Genomic DNA, 16,606 nt, shown 5'->3' on the forward strand with positions numbered 1-16,606 from the left:
TATCCAAAGCAGGAAATGGACATGGTGGGCTGGAGTGTTGGTTACACGCTAATGTTGTGGAAAGAGTTATTTATTAAACCAGGAGAACATCGATTCTCTATTCATCTATTCTCAGATCTCATAAATAAAACTGAGATAATTCACAAAATTAACGATATAGGCTATTTCACTTCAAGAAAAATTACCAGCAACATAGAAGTGCTGTAAGTTTTGTTATCACAGTTGGCTGGCTCGCTTTTAATCTTTCGTACCTCATTACAATCTAACACTTTATTTTTTCAAGAGTGCACTGTTGAAAAGCAGATAAAAGTCTGATTTGATCAACTCTGGAGATTATTTTCAGTGGCTTTAGTAATGAATAAGTTAACTGTCTGTTATATAAGTTGATTATTTAAGGCAGTGACTTTCAGTTGTGCTGCACAAAGGCGGCTGTCATTGAGGATGCTATTAAATTTAAGATTGATCATAGTCTGAGATTACCAAAAAGCACCTCTGAATGACACAGGAAATCATTTCTGCCTGTAGCAATCTCCCTGTACAACTCATCCTAAAATACTGTATACGCCAATAGCTACACGCTTTTTGCACATGCTCTTTTTTCTTATTCAGATATTTATTAGTAAGTGACTTATATGCATATATATATTGTATATATTGTGCTATTTCTTACTTCTTGTATTGTCTTTTTTTGTTACTGTTTGTACTGGAGCACTGTAACCAACATAATTTCCCCTACGCATCAATAAAGTATTCTGATTCTGATTCTGATAGTCGGCATAGTCACATCAGAAGTATATTGTTCTGAGTTCAGTGAAATTGCTGTGAAGCTCAGTTTTTCAAATATGCAGGGCACTGTATTCTTAATGGGCTGCTTGGTGGTGTACTGTTTGTTTAGCACTTTTGCCTCACAGTAAGATATTTCTTTGTTTTGTGTAGAGTGCACGCATGTTCTTTCTGTGCCTGTACAGTATGTGTCTTCTTGGGGTACTCTTTCATATCACAGGCCTAAAGTCATGCATGGTGATTCTAAGGTAGTCATGCAGGTGAGGTAAAAAAAAAAAGTAGTTTAAATGTAAACTTCTGCATGGTTACCTAGAAAAGCGCTATATAAAATTGAATAGCTTCCATTTACCATAGTTGAGTATGGAAAGCAGTAATCACACTGGACTTTTGGGGTAAAAAATGTCCTGTTCAAACATGGTACAGAAGAGATTGTATATGTTACAAACAAGCCTCCATGTTGACTTATGAGGCCTGTATGACAGCCATACAGATAATATTGTATCTGTACAGCAGTGGGGGGTGTGATAGCTTTGACAAGGTCCCAGAAAAAAAAGATCTGTTGATGGGTGTGGTGACCTATTTCTGACTGAATGTTTCTTCCATTGAAAACGCTTTGTTCTTGATCCTATCTACAATGAAGGGAGGATATCAGTGTGTACTGTTAGGGAAAATATTCTAAAACACTTCTTCAGTAAAGACTCAGAGAAGAGAAAGGCACAGAATTCTTGCTAGCAAGGGCAGTCTCAGAGACTCGCCCTGAGCTTTGCCCTGGTCTTTATTTATACTTCAGTGGTGCGTGTGTGTGTGTGTGTGTGTGTGTGTGTGTGTGTGTGATCAAAGGGTCAGAGTGTGACCCCATAAACAACTTCCCTTAACCTGCTGGTCTGGAAAATCCAACAGTTCATCTATATGTAAAGAAGCACTTAAACTAAAACAGACATAGCTACGTTAATCCTACCATAAAACAATAAAACACGGTACAAACTCTCTCATGCTCTCAGGGTGTGGGGGTGCATTCCTGGAATGCACCCCAAGCCTGCAGCCTGTTAGAGATCACACACAATTAATTATATGCCTCTAAGTATACATGGTTGAATATTTCCTAATACAAATAACTACATGCAGTATTGTACCATATGCAAACTTATATCACTAAAAGATTATACTGACTACTAAATACAATTTCCTCTTGACATTCCCTCCTGTTGTCAGTAAAACTTAAAGTGAGATACCGGTTTGTAACATCTTGTTGTACATTTTCTGTCACATCGTCATTAATCACACAAAGACTTCATGTTCCAACAGGTCGGGGTCATTATCATCATCATCATCACTTGTCATGGCTATTTATGCAGCAACAGTAGAAAATATTACGCGGTTAATCATGAGTTTTATACATGGCAATATACACGTTACAAAGACACAAAATAAAAGTAAAAATATCCCAACTCCGATGAGTAGTCTTTTTAGCACCTGTAACCAGGAGCCAGTGTATAGCCAAAAAAACCAGTCACTTGTATGACTTACATAGTCCTGATTTTGGGCCTGCTGGATCTGTCTCAAAACGTTCAGGGCGTCAGTCATATTTGATGAATGTGCGTCTTCTTTATGTAAATGCAGCATGTGTTGTTGAAGAGGACACAAAGTCCCCTTTCTCTGCTAGTATCATAGAGTAATTCTTCCCTGAGAGTTAGTCCAGGAACATATATAGTGTGGGGTATGTTGCTGTGCTGGGTAGATGGGAACAGACATAATAGTCTGTATTTGCCGATTCTGCTTTTGTTCTGTCGTGGATATAACGGTACCAGGCATTGTTCATCCACGGAGGGATGCGGTCTTGCGTCATATCCCTTAGGTGAGAGTTGTCGTGTGTCCATCTTCTCTGCCTTCCTCCTGGTTCAGCTGTTTCCGGCACCAGCTGGGGTCCTGTAAAAGTGAGCGTCGTAGTCAAGGTAACCAAGAGGGTCCACCTTCCCATGGTTGCACACAGGTCCGTCACACCTCACACTTGGTTGCCCTAGAGTTGATCAGAGGCTGGAGGTTGAAGTGCGAGCTTACCCTACGGGGGCTCAATCAGCACCCCCCCCCCTCACCACTGAAACAACCAAGTGTGAGATTTCTCTATTGTGCTGTCTTGAGGGTGCCAGGGTTTCCTGGGACCTCGACCTCTTTGCAGTGGCTCTGATAAATCCAGGAGGGTCTCTCCGCTATTTTGCAGGCAGTTGAAATGGTCAGAAGCACTTGAATTGGCCTCTATCAACCCCCCATCGCCTCACTTCAGGCCTTTGTCCTGCGGTAGGAAATACTTATGACTCTTCTACTGTCCATCCTCTGCAGAAAAACCCCTCTGTGGAAAAGGTGCAGGGTCCAGTTATCTTACTGGCGTTATGATCCCAGCAGTCTTCAATGTGCCAGCGTATGCACAGTATAGTGACACAGCATTAGGTGATGTTCATAGGAAACTGCTGTCATCACCACCATAGCTTCTGGTTCCTGTGCTTTCACAGAATCATGATGCCATCCTTAGACTCCCTCTGCGCTGTCGATGGAGCTTGGCACGCTCCCCTCATCCTTCAGGTGCCGTCTGTTGTCCACAATCTCCTCTGTTGGCCTCTGGAAAACCCCATGGCACAACTCTCATTCCAATGCAGTTTCATGGTCCTTGCTGTGGCTCCAAAGTCTGATCTCATGATGGGCCCCAACCAGCTTGACCTTTGACCTCAACCACTGCCTGGGCTGTCAGCTATGCCTGGAATGGTTCTCGCTTCTCACTGGGCCTCTGAAGATTTCTCAGGAGATTACTGCTGCACCTTTATTGCCTTGCTAGGAAGAAAAACTTCTATTTGGAGAGCATGTCAACAATCATCAAACCACATTCTTTAGTTCAGTGAACTTCACTTATAGGCCATCAAAGCCTCATCTGAACATGGATGCACCACTTGCATAGGTTTAATACCTGTAAATAAACTGTTAATCACACAAATCGTTGCAAAAATCATATAAAACAAAATTTAATGTTAATTCATTGTTTCATATTAATCCTGGATCCCTACTTTTGACACATGGACACTCCCATGAGTCAACTCATCAAAATCAAATTCCTGTCTTGAAGAAAAAGGTCAGCTAGATCATATCCCAGGCAACATCAGGGTATCTCCTCCCCTGGAGCAGCACCACCCTGGACCTATAATCTTGCAACAAAAATGTTAGTGTGTTTTGCATATTAAATTTGCTTTAAAACTGGCTCCGCCTGCATACACACCATCATGGTCTGGAAAGCAAAATCTGGAAGTGAAGTCAAACTTCACACCTATAAACAATTATATCATAAAAGTAATAAGCATTCAGCACTAGCAAGACAAGTGTCATGTGCAGGTTTTCTCAAATCAGTAAACTACAATTATTACCATAATTTGCCTCAAACATGGATCATCCCATGTGCTCAGTTAACATTAATGTAATCAGTGACTTCTCTTAAGCAAAGTCACTCAACTCATCAATCACTATGAGCTCAATAGCCCATCTTCAACTATTCCATAAACACTGCATCCCTTATTTGTTTTTCTCATGTCACTTGTCCACTTCTGCTGAATCTTCCACATGCACTTTTAGAAAAACAAACATTAGCAACACACATGGATTATCCTGGTGGGCAGGCGTCGGCCATCCACATTCCAGAGGTGCCATAAAAACACCATAAAGTTAGCCATCCCTAGCTGTGGAAAAAATGTCATTCACATATAAACCCAGGAATCCTATAGTAGAAAAACATTAACTAATCCTCTTATAAATCACATGATCAAACACATGATTAACCATCTGCTGTAAAAAGAAATGTTAGTGCTGCGCAGGTGTATACACTCTTTCTCACAGTAATCGCTGTGAGCAACACAAGGTAGTGAATGACACACACATGGTAAATTCACAGACAGAGAAAATGGCATTTAAAAGGTTAAATCGTCATGCAACCTCGAATGTTGCTGTCATCTTTCTGCTCCTGTAACAAAAAACACATAAATTCATCCACCCTTTTGTCCTGTCTAGGTGGAGGTTAACCTTGAGTCGTGGTCAAGTCCTGTCAGCTTTTACCAGTCAGTCAGTTTGTTTTTTATTTCCATTCATTCATTCATTCTTTCTTTGCTGATAGTGGAACCTGTCGTCGCATTTAGTTTCCACTTTCAGCAAAATGACGTCATTTCAAAAGAAAAAGAAAAACTTTAGATCGGATTACCTCGCTGAATCCTTTTTAGGCAGGGATGCTCATTTTAATAATTGTCCCAAATAAGTGGCTTTCTCCTGAGCCCATTTTAATGTGGAGAAACTCACTTGCAACAATTTTCTTGACGACGTGTGGCGCTTTTAATTCCCGACGTGCAGATCTGCTTAAAGAAAAAACAGAATCAGTGGCTGTTCAAAAAATGAAAAATGAAAAAATAACAGAGGTTATCAAACAAAACTTTTAGTTCACTGTGAAAGTATCAAAATAAAAAGGCCTTGTTAAGTCATGACACAAGATCCTCATCTCAGGAGGGTAAATACCATTAGCATGGTTCATCATACCATCATACTAAGTGGCAGGCTCAACTTCACAACAAAACAATCATCAGCTAGATTCACTCCAAACCAACCATCAGCTGCACAACACACAACATAAGCCTAATGTCTTATTAGCTATGAGTTTAAACACCAGGTCTGTGCTCTTCACTCATTTAGGCCACAGATCTATTCAGTTTTCCTTTTTCCCTTCATCATAAAACATGTGACATGTGTCATGCACTTCACAAAAAAAGTTTGTTCTGACGTATTCAGAGTTGTGTATCTAGGTACAGGATTCACTCGCACATCAAAACAGGAAACTCAGTGTTTTAGAGTCTCCACTCAACACACAACAACTCCAACACACCTCATTCACTCGTGCTAGAATTCAGTCACCTTTCATTAATCTAAAACCAATCAACTAATTTGCATATCAGCTATTAACCCACTAAGATGACAGGACAACAGAAAAGCATGTTCAAAATAGTATCACAAAAGACAATTTCCCTCATACAGTAAATTACATGTGCTGCCTCAATCAAGCAGGAAGCTTCTCCCAATTTACCATTTTAACAACTAAATTTATTATCTGATCACTGGTCGGTCAAACCAGGATCTTTTTTCCCACAAAAGTTAAACTGTTGTCCTGCAACCTAGAGAGTCAATTTTTTGCATTGGATAAATTCAGTATTTGATAACAAGTGTCTGCTAAATTGACACTATTTTAACACTGATGAAAGCTAACAAGCTAATCTTCATTGCATGTGTGTTTGTGTTATTAGGCAGGTTTAATGCATGTCTGTGGAGCTGCATCTCCAGCAGGGCATGTTCTTAAAGCTGCCTTTCCTACACACTTCTCTGCTATTATTTGATCATTTCTTAACTAATGTGCTATGAGTCCACTGGTCTTTGCATCACACTAAGAGACTTGGACAAGATGATAAACAGACTCACACGCTTAAGATGTTGTCTAATCTTCATAAGCTCTCTTGTGTTTGTGTTAGTAGGGTTAATACATTTTCTGTTTTTATGTATCCTTCAGAGGTGGGACCAAGTCATTGTTTTGCAAGTCTCAAGTAAGTCTCAAGTCTTTATCCTCAAGTCTCAAGTCAAGTCTCAATGTCTCAATGTCAGGCAAGTCAGAGTCGAGTCTCAAGTCACTGGTGTAAAAGTCCGAGTCAAGTCACAAGTCTGAAACTTTGAATTTCAAGTCCTTTCGAGTCTTTAAAAAAAAAAAAAAACGAAAAAATAATGTTGCAGTTATGCTAAATGTAAATATTAGACCATGTAATTTTAAAATCTGTGTTTTTCTCAACACATGACAAAATAGTTAACTTAGAAAATATACACAAATTGTGAAATTGCACCTCTTTAAAATGCAGCTCAATTAAACCTAGCTCCAAGAATAATTTTCACCGACAGTTCTGAGATAAGCTGCATGTTATTCTTGGATGCGGTTGTAGGACCGGCTTTAAAATCGCATGACAAAAATATCATACACATTAAAAAAACTGTATCACCAACGTAGCCTGGACAACATTTGCTAGTTAGATGAAGTCAGCTATCTCATCGTAGCATATTTATATGCATATTTATAATTATACGGTTCTTGGAGTGAGTGCATACACTCATGAAGTTTAGTAACTTCAGGTCACTGCAACAAGCCCAGGTACAGTTTACCGACGGATGGGTACAGGACCTTGAAATGCACCGTGTAGAACGAAAGACCATCGTACGAACAAAGGTAAGTTTACCAGTCTCACAAATCGTCTTCATAAATACACATTCGTTAACCGTTTATTAATAGGACCTTTGAGCTCAACGGTAATTAATTAGTAGTGGAAATAATTTCTGGTAGCATCACAGAAATGTAGCAGTGACAATAATACTGTATGCTGTAATCGTACTGGGCAATTAGTGATACAAAAAACCTGTTTTATCCTGTGAATAAAAGTATGTGTTTTTGTCAATGTACCATAATAACAGAGGCGAAACGCAATATTGTGTCAGGACAATTCACTATTTATGCACAATAAATAAAGGAGCATAGCGCCACAATTTCTGTTCAGCGCCAGACTTGCTTGTAACCTATATCACCAGTTATGTTATGAAAGTGACGTATTAACTACAACAGCAGACTGACCTTTGTGTAAATGCTTGGAGCAGACTAACCTGTGAGCTGGAGTGTTCTGGGACGTTATATTTGACCTTTGAATGGCTGCAATCCAGTCGCGTCTTTGTTACTTCGGAAACATGGCTCGAACAATTTCTCTTCAACGACGTAATCCGATAACAACCGATCTCTTTACCCGTCGGCTTCCCATGGCTGTCATGCGACCGGCTATTGCAGTTAATAATACAACAGCTTCTTGACATTTTTGTGTTTCTTTTTATCGCTGTGTAACTGATTTTAATTGAAAGCCTGCGTGCGCTAGTACCGCTTGCCACGAGTTCCCAGAATCCTTTGCGGTTCTACCCGTGAATGACGTCACATTTTCAATCTCTATATAATATGCATGTTAAATTTTGTATTTGGGGTAAAATATCAAGTCTTTTCAAGTAAACCGGTTCAAGTCCAATTCAAGTCCCAAGTCATTGGTGTAAAAGTCCAAGTCAAGTCACAAGTCTTAGAACATTTTTTCAAGTCAAGTCTAAAGTCATAAAATTAATGACTCGAGTCTGACTCGAGTCCAAGTCATGTGACTCGAGTCCACACCTCTGGTATCCTTTCATGTACCTTCCCCCCCCTTTTTCTTTCTGAAACAAAACTCCGTTCACTCCAAATTTTTGTTTCAGAAACATCTAAATGAAAAACTCTGTCATAGTCAGGCACAGCTAAACCCCAAAATGCTTGCAGGTTACCATCGGCAACCACACTGTGTGTTGTTAATCCCTTCTACAAATGCCCCCTTTTAATGTGTAACACTTTGTGTATGATTTTTTATCTCTGGTGCATATTATCTGTATGTGTCGTGTCACTTTCCATTTTTCTAACAGTACACTTGCATACCTCAGTGCTTGTCTTCCTCCCCCTTTTGTGGTGGTCTGGACACTGTGTCAATCCTCCACTTCCAGGCAGTCGCTTGTCTCCCCGGATTCCTTAACCTAATTTGATTCCCCACACTAAAACAGCAGCCTCAGCCCTCTTCTGCTCCTTTCCTTCTCTCCCACTTTTCAGTCCAATGGCAGTCAGTTTTTTTCAGCTTTGTCCCGTGTCTCTCTTATTGCCATCTCACTCCAAACATGGCAAATGTCAAACTCAGACAGTCTTCTCAAAAGTCCTTCACACACAGTGAGGTTGCAGCTGGCTGGAAACGCATCTCCATCCATCCAATCTAGATGGTGGTTCTTCTCTTTCTGATGCCGTTTGCCCACAGCGCTGCTGGACCTCTCTGCTCAGAACTCTGGTATTGTCTCTTGGACTCCTGTCCACTGTTGATGTTCATGCTCGTGCTTCTGAAACTGCACTCGGTGTCTTCAGGGAGAGATTAGTTTCCTTGGAGCTTGCTTGTTCAGGATGAGGATGGGGAGCTGCAAAACAATTCAGCCAAAAAATTCTGGCTGGATGTTTCTAATTTTTTCTAATGATTTCAACCTATAATTTTCTTCCAACTGCTGCCCGTGGAGGATTGATCCAGGTCCGTTCCCCACCTGTAAACGACAGACTGAGAGACTTTCATTATTATCATCACTGCTTAATCAACACACATCTCTCTCTCTCTCTCTGTTTTTGTGAACCGTCCTTTCTTAAAAGCAGAAAATAAGATTGTAGTTGTTCTTGGTTGATCAACACAAAACCTTTTTCCTATAATTATTTTTCATCTACAATGTAAATTTTGTCTCTTTTTCACTCTTTTTTTGTTTGTATTTTTTTTTAAAAATAGCTGGTGACCTGCAGAATCACCACTCTCACAATCAAAAACAATTATTTTTACACAGCGCACAAAAACACTGTGACGTCAGACACATTCACACTCACTTTTTCATCTGCGTAAATAAATCACATGGCTGATGATATGTACCATGGTGATCCATAAATATGATCACCAGTTTATTTAACTATTTTTCAACCCAACAAAACAAATAAACAAAACATAATGCTGATGTTATGAACACTCTACACACAAGTCAAGATGCAGGAAAACTGCTCACGGAAACGCTGCACACTCCAGTTATCACAGTTATCATAGTTCTGTTTGTGTGAATTATCTGCTTTCATTATTAATACCAGTTTATAGGTTGTTATCCTTTTTATTATTAGTTTGAATGCATTAAAATTAAGTTGTAATTTAGCTTTTTGTTTATTTCACTTTATTCCTCTTGCATTTATATCTATTCGGTTCCAACCCTTTTTTAAACTACTTCAAACTACTGTGATCTCTAATCTTCACTGGGTGAGGGATTATTATGTTCTTCCTAGTCTGAACTGCTCTCTTCAGCTGAGCTGCTATCCTATTCTGAGTTACTGTCTTCTTTGTTTCTTACAGTCACGTACAAAATGTCCCTCTTTTCCACACCTCCAGCATGTAGTGTTAAAGTCACTGTTTGGTGTGTGTAGCTCTGCCTCTACCTCTTGCTCTTCCACTATGCATTCCTCTCTCTTTCTTTTGGATTAGTCCTGCTCCGGCTTGCTGTTTTTCTAGACATTTCTCATCAGGTGTTAATTTTACTTGTTTATCACCCATTTTCAAAGATTTTGCTGGGCCGTCGCTGGCACGCTTGACTTCAGAGTGGTTTACTGATACGGCCTTCGACTTCACCCTAACGGTGAAGCGGTATCAGTTTTATGAGATGAAACTCAACCGTTCTCCTTTGTCACCAGCACATGAGCCTCAGCAAAGAAAACAAAAATGGAAGTAGTTCAGCAGCGTATTGTGCTATAAAATCAACTTACTTCCAGACACATACACACACATAGACATTTGCGCGCCAATTTGTCCCGAGATAATTTCAGCTATCTCTAAAACTCAAGTCTAATTCAGCTCTTTCCGTCGAACCCAACATATTTTAATTCCTCTGTCTCAACGTGTTTTCATTTGAATTTGTCACGAAGTAATTTCGGCTACCTCTAAAACCTAAGTCTAATTCAGCTCCTTTCGGCGAACCCAACCTAATTTATCACGTTTCTTAAAACCTTTGCGGCCGTCTTATATACCAAAATAGTGTTTCTCACTCTCCGACGTCTCACTGGTGATTTGGATCATCGGACTGAATCCCACCACCGTGGACCAGATTATAACACCGGCCCAGACCCGAATTTAACGTCCTGGGGCTCTCTCCTCGTCCAAGAGGGCTGTGCACAGGCTTCGGTGCTGGCTCCCCACGGCGTCAGGAATCAGTGCTGGATCTTGGAACAGAGTAACAGATAACAATTCTGATATTTTCTGATCCAGCTACGAAGGACCAAATAAATGTTAGGGAAAATATTCTAAAACACTTCTTCAGTAAAGACTCAGAGAAGAGAAAGACACAGAATTCTTGCTAGCAAGGGCAGTCTCAGAGACTCGCCCTGAGCTTTGCCCTGGTCTTTATTTATACTTCAGGCGTGCGTGCGTGTGTGTGCGTGCGTGTGTGTGCGTGTGTGTGTGTGTGTGTGTGTGTGTGTGTGTGTGTGTGTGTGTGTGTGTGTGTGTGTGTGATCAAAGGGTCAGAGTGTGACCCCATAAACAACTTCCCTTAACCTGCTGGTCTGGAAAATCCAACAGTTCATCTATATACTTACAAAGCCCTGAATGGACAGGCTCCCGGGTATTTGTCTGACCTCTTGCAGACTTATACTCCCCTTAGATCTCTTAGATCAAGTGATCTTTTGCTTTTAGTTGTACCAAGGTCGAGGCTGGTTCATAGAGGTGATCGAGCATTTGCAGTCGTAGCGCCTAAGCTGTGGAATAATTTACCCCTACACATCAGACAGGCTCCTACTGTCAATCTTTTTAAATCTTATCTTAAAACGCATTTTTATTTACTGGCTTTTAATACAGCATGAGAGTTATTTGTTATTTGTTAATTCATATTTGGTGTTTGCTTTTAATACTCTAAGTTGTTTTATTATGTATGTTGTATTCTTGTACAGCACTTTGGTCAACGCTCCTGTTGTAATTAAATGTGCTATATAAATAATTAAACTATTAAACTATTATTAAACTATATGTAAAGAAGCACTTAAACTGAAACAGACATAGCTACGTTAATCCTACAATAAGACAAGGTACGAACTCTCTCATGCTCCCAGGGTGTGGGGGTGCATTCCTGGAATGCACCCCAAGCCTGCAGCCTGTTAGTGTCACGGGTCTGGGTCCGTTGGACCCAGTATGTGGAGTTTCATGTTTTTGTTATTCCATGTTTGAGGTTATTATGTTTTAGTTTGCATCGGGGATTGTTTTCTTGTTCTCTTGTTGTGTTTATGATGATGATTATGATGTTTATTATTTGAGTTTCATGTTTAAGGATTTGTTCTCGGTTGTATCTCACGTTTAGTTTAGTTCAGGTTCCATGTGTCATTCTGTCTGTCTCTCAGTGTCAGGTCTGCGTCTTGGTGTGGTGTTCTCATTTCCTGTTTTATTGTGAAGGTCTGGGTCTCATGTGAGTGTGTTCAGTTTTACCTCTGTCTCGTCTTGTTGATCATTCCCAGCTGTGTCCACCACCTGTGTGTAATTCCCCTGTGTTTCTCTGGGTGTATTTAAGTCATGTCCTCCGTTATTGTAGTTGCTGGTCCGTCTGTGTATTCCACCCTGCCTCATCTGCGTTTCTACCATGTCTCACCCGTGTGTTCTCCCTGCTGTCCGCCGTTAGTCTCTTCTGGTCGTTCTCATTAAGGTTTGTGCTCTGTAGTTTAGTTGATCCCAGTATAGTTTAGTTCTAGCTCCATTTGCCGTTTGTATTTACTTTCATATTCAATAAACCACCTTTACACCTTCACGACTGCCTGCATTTGGATCCTCCTTCATTTCCTCCACACGGCTCACCTCACTCGCCGTGACAGTACGGACCAGCCAGATATGGATCCAGCGGCATTCACCCCACCCACGGAGCTTCGGGACCTCATCACGAACTCCGCTTCAAAAATAATCAACCTGTGGCTAGAGCATGAGGGAGAAGCATTCCTCCATGTTCTGGAAGCCAGACTGCAACAGCTGCTCACGGATTATCCCTGGCTATTGGACTCACTACACCCACTCGTGCAAGACTTCATCCTTCACGAACTTCACCTACACCCACCAGCCGCTACCGCTTCCCAACCCAGCCGGACGCCGGAGGTTTTGCCCGGCCCGCCGGAGGTTTTGCCCGGGAGGAAGCGACGATCGCACCGTCGGCGCGTCGCCCCACAGCCGGAGATTAGGACTTCGGAACTGCCAGCTGTGGTGAGTGGAAAAGACGCTCCGTCTGTTTCACCAGTTCATATGACTGTTTATACTGGGGCTGTGTTCGTTGAGTCAGCTGCTCAGCCGGTAGCTCGGTTAGCTGCCCAGCAGTCGCTAACTCAGTCAGCCGCTCAATCATCACCTCCATTACAGTCACAGTCAGACCCAGTAGACACCATGTTACAGTCCATAGCCCAGTCAATAGCTCAGTTGGCAAGAGATTCATCAGCCTTATTATCAGTTCAGCCAGCCACTCCACCACCTGTTACTACTTCGCTACCTGTAGCTCAGTTGCCACCAGTTCAGCAGCCTGTCCACTCATTTACCCAGCCTTTATCCTCACAGCCTCATTACAAGCAGGGAACACACTCCACACAAAATTTTGCTGGTTCATTTAAGCTGGCCATCTCAGAGACAGTTGCTCCCTCTAGGGCCTCCCCAGAGGCTGGGTGTCAGTCACCAGCCAACTCTGGACCCCTAGAGGTCAAGACGCCAGCACCAGCAGCCTCACCGGAGAACTCACCAGAACAGTTTCAGCTCTCAGCACCCCCTGAGAGTTCAAGTGAGTTCACCCGTCCGCCTCAGTCCTCTGCTGAGTGTATTGGGGAACACTTTCAGCCCTCTGAGGACTGTATCCCACTGTTGCTGCCTGAGTCTAGCCACTGTGCTGCTCAGTCCCAGCCAGTGTCCACACTGGCAGAGGTCTCCGTACCTGCTGCTTCAGAGACTGGTTCCACTGGAGGGCCTGAGGAGCCCGTCCAGTCTCACGTCATGTTAGCTGGGGGTTCAGGTGAACCCAGCCAGCGTCCTGCCTCGTCGGCTGGAGGGCCTGAGGAGCCCGGCCAGTCTCAAGTCATGTTAGCTGGGGGTTCAGGTGAACCCAGCCAGCGTCCTGCCTCGTCGGCTGGAGGGCCCGTGGAGCTCGTCCAGCCTCAAGCCACATCTGCTGGAGGGCCCGAGGAGCCCGTCCAGCCTCATGCCACGTCTGCTGGAGGGTCCGAGGAGCCCACCCAGCACCACGCCTCGTTAGCTGAGGGTCCTGGAGGACACAGCCAGCACATCCTCACATCTGCTGATGGTCCAGGAGGACCTAGCCAGCACGTCCTCACATCTGCTGAGGGTCCTGGAGGACCCAGCCAGCACGTCCTCACACCTGCTGACGGTCCTGGAGGACCCAGCCAGCACATCTCCACTTCACCTGCTGCAGCATCACCGCCGTTGGGTTCCGCAGCCGTCCTGCTGCCGTCGTCCGCGCCTGGTCCAGCCTCTGTGTCTTCATCCGCGCCTGGTCCAGCCTCCGTGTCTTCATCCACGTCTGGTCCGGCTTCAGCTCCGCCCTCGTCTGGTCCTGCCTCGTCTGGTCCTGCTTCGTCTGGTCCTGCCTCGTCTGGTCCGGCCTCGTCTGGTCCTGTGGTTGCCACGCCGCCGTCAGTGCCAGCTCGACCCGTTCCGCCTCGCCTCTGCCGGCCGTTTTCCGGGCCTCTAAGATGGCATCATGGCCTTCGGGGACGGCCTCCGGAAAGAGTTCGTAGCCGCCGCTGGCATCGCGGCCGTCCTCCGGACCTGCTCAGTGGCCGCCACTACCTTCCAAGAGGTCAGCCTCCAGAACTGTTTGCCCGTTGCCGCCGTTGCTGTGTGCACGGTCGGCCTCCTGAACTGTTTGCCCGTCGCCGCCGTTGCCGTGTGCACGGTCGGTCCCCAGAACTGTTTGCCCGTTGCCGCCGTTGCCGTGTGCACGGTCGGCCCCCAGAACTGTTTGCCCGTCGCTGCCATTGCTGTGTGCGTGGTCGGCCCCCTGACTGTGTTATAGACTAGTGAACAGTCATGTTTTGGTTCTGGACTCTCGTGCTCCTGGTTTTTTGTGTTTTGGGCCCTCCTTCCTGGGCCCCCTCCGCCCGCCCTGGCTTGGTGCTTGTGCTTTTTGTTTGGGGCTGTCGGGAGCCAGCCCTTTGAGGGGGGGGTACTGTCACGGGTCTGGGTCCGTTGGACCCAGTATGTGGAGTTTCATGTTTTTGTTATTCCATGTTTGAGGTTATTATGTTTTAGTTTGCATCAGGTATTGTTTTCTTGTTCTCTTATTGTGTTTATGATGATGATTATGTTTATTATTTGAGTTTCATGTTTAAGGATTTGTTCTCGGTTGTATCCCACGTTTAGTTTAGTTCAGGTTCCATGTGTCATTCTATCTGTCTCTCAGTGTCAGGTCTGCGTCTTGGTGTGGTGTTCTCATTTCCTGTTTTATTGTGAAGGTCTGGGTCTCATGTGAGTGTGTTCAGTTTTACCTCTGTCTCGTCTTGTTGATCATTCCCAGCTGTGTCCACCGCCTGTGTGTAATTCCCCTGTGTTTCTCTGGGTGTATTTAAGTCATGTCCTCCGTTATTGTAGTTGCTGGTCCGTCTGTGTATTCCACCCTGCCTCATCTGCGTTTCTACCATGTCTCACCCGTGTGTTCTCCCTGCTGTCCGCCGTTAGTCTCTTCTGGTCGTTCTCGTTAAGGTTTGTGCTCTGTAGTTTAGTTGGGTCCTCTACCAGAGGCCTGGGAGCTATTTCTGCAGAGCACAATATACATAAATACCAGAAATTTATATGAATTTTACATAAATACAGAAACATATCTGCAAAGTACCTCAGTTCCACACAGACACATGTCATTATTTATTAGACTATTTAACTCAAAAATTTGCTAATGATAATCTTTTATATGTACAGTATCTGCTCTACAAAGAAATCTCTACTCTGGAGAGAAGTCAGGCCTTTGAACTTGAATCACAAAGGAAATGACCGCACTTCCAACATTCGTTTTGACACATAAGACGCAATGACAAAACAACCTCCTGAGGTGTTGAGAGATTTCTTTCATTTTCAGTCCATATACAATTGGATTAAAGAGAGGATGACACAAAACCACTTGTAAAGTAATTATGAAACGTGCAGTTTGGGATAAATCAATTTCCACTCAAGTTATAATTCTATCATATGAACACAAACATGAGAAGCTGATCAAAACGAGCAGGTGAGGTAAACAGGTCTGTGCAGCTTTTTTCCTGACCTCTCTGCAGCTTCGATAGCATATTATAAATATTTTTGTGTAAGTAAAAAGTATGAAAAATAAAGGAAGGAATAGAGTGTTAAGTAGAATTAATACACCATACATTAAATATGGTGTTTCCACAGTTACGCAGTAAAGCTTGGAAATTGCATTGTTACAAAAAATTCCATTTAAAGTGAAACTGCAGATTTGTGAAGTGTTTATAATTACAGCTGATGGTACAAGCAGGCAGAAGCTAAAACCAATAAAATTTTGACAGCTGCTTTTATAATACTATATAATATAGTATTATATTGCAAAGGTTTAGATATGGACACATACCTGTCATAAGCCATGGATGCCAAGAGAAAGAACTCTGAACCAGTTAAAGAGTAATAAATAAATCCTTGAAAGCTACAAAGTAAATGAGTTGTAATCTGCCTCTCAGATAAAAAGTCCATCAAAAGTTTGGGGTAGATATTTGTACTGAACATAACAGAGTTGAACAACAAAGCTGCAATGAAAATATACATAGGCTCATGGAGGCTTTTCTTAATCCAGATGAGGCAAACTATGGTTGAATTACTGCAGAGTATTAGAATATAAGCAGTAAACATGATAGCAAAATACAGAAATTTGTATTTTTCCAATTCTATATGCCCACCAAAAGTTATATCTGTCACATTAAATTTAATGCATTTGCTCCATCGAAGTAAAAGGTAAATTAATGACACTAATTAAAGATGTCTAAATGTGAGCTTTGCACCAAACTTTACTTTGTACCAAAATTTGGCCAGGGACATTTATGACACTTGGTTACCCTCTGCAAATTCTTCTGAACTTCTACATAACCATTAAGCTTCACATTTTAAGTCATCATTCAACAATAGAAATAAAA

The 16,606-nt window shown here is 42.6% G+C and overlaps 1 pseudogene; it reads right to left on the bottom strand.

Moving 5' to 3' along the window:
- Nucleotides 1-15,411: 15,411 nt before the first annotated feature.
- On the bottom strand, nt 15,412-16,511 carry LOC113007292 (olfactory receptor-like protein COR2; annotated as a pseudogene).
- Nucleotides 16,512-16,606: the final 95 nt, after the last annotated feature.

Source organism: Astatotilapia calliptera, chromosome 16 (assembly GCF_900246225.1).
Source record: "Astatotilapia calliptera chromosome 16, fAstCal1.2, whole genome shotgun sequence".
NCBI classification, from domain to species: domain Eukaryota; kingdom Metazoa; phylum Chordata; class Actinopteri; order Cichliformes; family Cichlidae; genus Astatotilapia; species Astatotilapia calliptera.